The sequence below is a fragment of the Gossypium hirsutum genome, chromosome A10 (assembly GCF_007990345.1).
Source record: "Gossypium hirsutum isolate 1008001.06 chromosome A10, Gossypium_hirsutum_v2.1, whole genome shotgun sequence".
NCBI lineage: Eukaryota > Viridiplantae > Streptophyta > Magnoliopsida > Malvales > Malvaceae > Gossypium > Gossypium hirsutum.
In genome coordinates this window covers 28,746,598-28,750,969 of record NC_053433.1, presented here as the reverse complement: position 1 = coordinate 28,750,969, position 4,372 = coordinate 28,746,598, and the positions used below count along the sequence as shown (strand labels likewise).

Genomic DNA, 4,372 nt, shown 5'->3' with positions numbered 1-4,372 from the left:
ATGATACAATAGTTTTTCAGTTTGACGGTTTGTAGGATGAGGATCCCAACACGCATTTGGCGAATTTTCTTGAATTTTGTGATACATTCAAAATCAATGGCGTTTCTGATGATGCCATTCGTTTTCTGTAATTTCCCTTTTCACTGAGAAACAAAGCTAAACAGTGGTTGAACTCGTTACCACTAGGGTCTATCACTACTTGGGAACAAATGATCGAGAAGTTTTTACTAAAATATTTTTCGCCGGCTAAAACGGCTAAATTGCGGAATGATATCTCTTCTTTTGTGCAGATGGACTTAGAAACACTTTACGATGCATGGGAGAGATACAAGGACTTAATGAGAAGGTTCCCTCACCATGGATTACCGCTTTGGCTGTAAGTTCAAACGTTCTATAATGGTGTGAATCCCTTGACAAGACAAATGATTGACGCAACTGCTGGCGGAACCATCAATAATAAAACACTGGAAGATGCCTATGAATTCATAGAGGAGATGTCACTGAATAACTATCAGTGGCAAGTTATGAGGACAAAACCAACGAAAACAGCCGGTGTCTATAACATCGATTCAGTCACCATGTTCTCAAATCAGGTAGAACTTCTCAATAAAAAGATTGATAGTTTTCTTGGTTCTACACAGGTACATCCAGTAATGAGGTGTGACTCAAGCAGAGGAGGTGTGCATACAGAATATCAATCCTTCAATCCCACAACAGAAGAGGAACAAGTCAACTATATGGGTATTATGATAACTTTAGATCTCAAAATAACCCATACAGTAATACCTATAATGCAGGTTGAAGGAACCACCCAAATTTCTCCTCGGGTGGTCAAGGGAATCAAAAGCCACAAAATCCTCAAGGTTTTCAACAGCCACCTTATCAACAAGAGAAGAAACTGAACCTTGAAGAGATGCTTTCTAAATTCATCTCAGTGTAAGAAACCCATTTCCAAAATACCGAGACAGCACTTAAGAATCAACAAGCATCGATCCAATGACTCGAAACTCAGATAGGCCAGCTATCCAAACTAATCTCCAAACAACCACGAGGTAGCGTACCAAGTAATACTAAACCTAATCCGAGGGAACACCTCAATACAATTAGCACTCAAGATAAGGAAGGATTCATTGCACCTGTGCCAGAAATACAGCAAGACAATTCGATGAACAAAGGACGAGAAGAGGTAAACAATAATGATCCCAAATAGGTAAGTACAACTCATGAACCTCGTGTGCCATATCCTAAAGCGATGACGAAAGACATAATAGAAGAACAATTCGATAAGTTTGTCAAACTCTTAAAGAAATTACATATTAACTTACCCTTTATTGAAGTTCTTTCGCAGATGCCCAACTTAGCAAAATTCTTAAAGGAACTTCTGAGCAATAAAAAGAAATTAGATGCTACATCACATGTGGAACTCAATACAGTCTGCTCAGCTATTCTAAAGAATGAGCTACCTAACAAATTGAAAGATCCAGAGAGTTTTACAATTCCTTGCTTAATTGGTAGTCTATCTGTGAATAATGCTTTAGCTGATCTAGGGGCAAGTATAAATGTTATGCCATATAAAATGTTTAAACGACTAGGTCTCGGTAAACCCAAACAGACTAGGATGAGTGTACAATTGGTTGACAAAATAGTTAGATTTCCTAAAGGTATTATTGAAGACGTTCTCATTAAAATTGATAAATTTATTTACCTAGTAGACTTCGTTGTCTTAGATATGGATAAGGATAACAAGGTACCTTTAATTTTAGGACGACCATTTTTAGCAACTGCCAGAACCATTATTAATGTAGGCACAGGAGAGCTAACACTTCGTGCAGGTGACGAAGCAGTAACACTCCAAGTACGCGACTCAGTCAAAACCTCTAAGACTCAAGATAATGCTATAAAAACTGTCGATGATAAAACTAATATTCAATCGTCCTTGCAGGAACTTCCTCGAACAAAGACAACAGAGACAATGCGCTACTATCATGAAGAGAACAAAGACGTCCATGAAGAACGAAGACTACGGATAGAGGAGCTAGACGAATGGCAAGAACATAAACCGAGAACACATGATAAACCGAAACTAAACAGAAACAAGCCCGATACCTCTCCTATTCCATTGAAGGTTGGCAATACAGTCTTACTAGATGTCGTTGATCCTCACATTGTCACTATCACACCAAATGAGGAAATCCCTCTTACGCTATTTAGTATTTTTCCATTCAGTACAGTGGAGGTGAGTCATCCCAAGTTTGGCACTTTTAAAGTAAACAACACCCGTTTAAAACCTTATTTTAAACCACCCTGACCATTCAATGGAGAGGTAAGTCGAGCTTAGACTATAAATAAGCGCTTCTCGGGAGGTAACCCGAGCACTAACATATTTTGATTTCTTTATTTTTATTTTTCTAACACTTTGGATCTTTAACTTAACCTTTGAATTGCATAGTTTTTCAGCACACACGGCCAGGCACACGGGCGTGCCTAAAGCCGTGGCCAAACAGGGGAAGAGACACGGCCATGCGATACGGCCGTGTTGAAGTAGGACATGATTTCCCCAAAACACGGGGTGCGATAAATCTCCACGACCGTGCGACATGGCCATGGGTGAACTTGATAGGAACACACGAGTGTGGGAATGAAAACCTATGGGTGTGTTAGGGACAAGGCTCGATTCTGTTTCTTCGACATGGCCGTGCGACACGCTCGTGCCATTCAGCCGTGTAAAACAATACACGGGCGTGCTACCATAACACACGGGCATGGGAGAAGTGAACAAAGCTAGGCACGGCCGTGCGACATGGTCATGCGCCACACGTGGGACAGTAGCTGGGCACGACCTAAATTGAAAAATTTGAAAAACAGAGGCTCAAACTCAAAGCACACGGGCGTGGCCTTAGGCCGTGTGGCCCTCCCCTATATAAACAAACCACTGTTCATCTCCCTCCCCCTTTCAAAACCCTAGCCGAAAACTCCTCCTCCCCACTCCCTAATCCTTATTCCGGCCACCATTCCTAAGATTCTCACTTCCCCAACCCTCAAACCACTCTGAAATCCATTCCCCTTGCATTAATCCCCACTTTCCCCTCTTTATACCCTCCATTTTTCCCACCTTACGACTTCCTCTCCGCGTCACACGCCCGTGCTCACCACCACACGCCTGTGCGCCGCAATACAACAACCCTTGGTTTACTTTCTCAACTTTATTTTTCCAATTTGTATTGCTACATTAGTATTCTACATGCTTTACATAGATATTGTACTATTTTGCTTTAGACAAGTTAGGAATTTACTTTAAATTTTTCTATATTTGAATTATTTCAGCCACTAAATAACATATACTAGTTTTGGGCCTCTTGCTTAACTACTGATATATCGTGGATTCTATCACTGCTCATATATTTTCAGGTACATTATGTCGTCATCAAGAGGAAAGAAGGCCGCGGTCCCATCCTCAAAGAGACGTAAAGGACCGGGTTCTTCCTCGGTACGTGCTACAGCCAAAGTTTGGCACTTGTTCCTTGACTTTCCACAAGCTTCGTAGGAGGAGCTATTTCAAATACTACGCGCACGACCCATCACCATAGGTCACATCATCGACTGGGCTACCGTAGAGCAAGTCCAGCTCGCTGACGCCATCCACGCCCTCCTGTCCACAGATCCATGGGAACGGTTTTTCGCTATTACTGAGCCCACTTATTTAGAGCTAACTTTAGAATTATGCTCTACTTTTGATTTACAGGTGGTGATGACCCAGACACCATTCACTTTTGATTAGGCGATCTAGTTCGTGCAATGAGTGTCCCAGAGTTTGGAGTTGCTCTGGAACTTTACACCGATGAGTTTATGGAGAAGGAAGACATGAATGCACTACCACGCAACATCCACATCTCCCCCTCCTTGTGCTGGAAGGCTTTGGCACCACTCTCTTCCACCTACGACCTCAGCCGCTCGAAGGCTTCAGCTCTCCCCCCCTTCCCTACAATATCTCCATGCCATATTGGCACACACCTTGACCGGAAGGAGAGAGAGCACCGGCGTCATAAACACCCACGATGCCTACTATTTATGGTGCATAGAGAGTGCACACGTGACTGACTTGGCCTACTTTATTGCTTTTGCCATTCGCCATCAGACAGAGCCGTATAGGAAGGGAGTGATCTCCATCAGCCCCTACATGACGCGCCTTGCCAGACACTTCAGCCTCCTCAACACCGCGGCCCAGTCATCAGCGCTTACCCTGATAGGTCAGATGTCCCCACAGGGCATCACGACTATGCTACACATGAGGATGATCGAGCACCAACGTGGGATCGATCCTCCTCAGTACCGTCTCTTACATGCCACTGACGAGGAGGATCTTGAGGACATC

At 43.1% G+C, this 4,372-nt stretch overlaps 1 non-coding gene across 1 annotated transcript; it reads right to left on the bottom strand.

The window, feature by feature from the left end:
* Nucleotides 1–257: 257 nt before the first annotated feature.
* Nucleotides 258–364, bottom strand: LOC121209139 (small nucleolar RNA R71). Its single transcript, XR_005904256.1, has one exon. It is a non-coding gene; the product is annotated as a small nucleolar RNA R71 (small nucleolar RNA).
* Nucleotides 365–4,372: the final 4,008 nt, after the last annotated feature.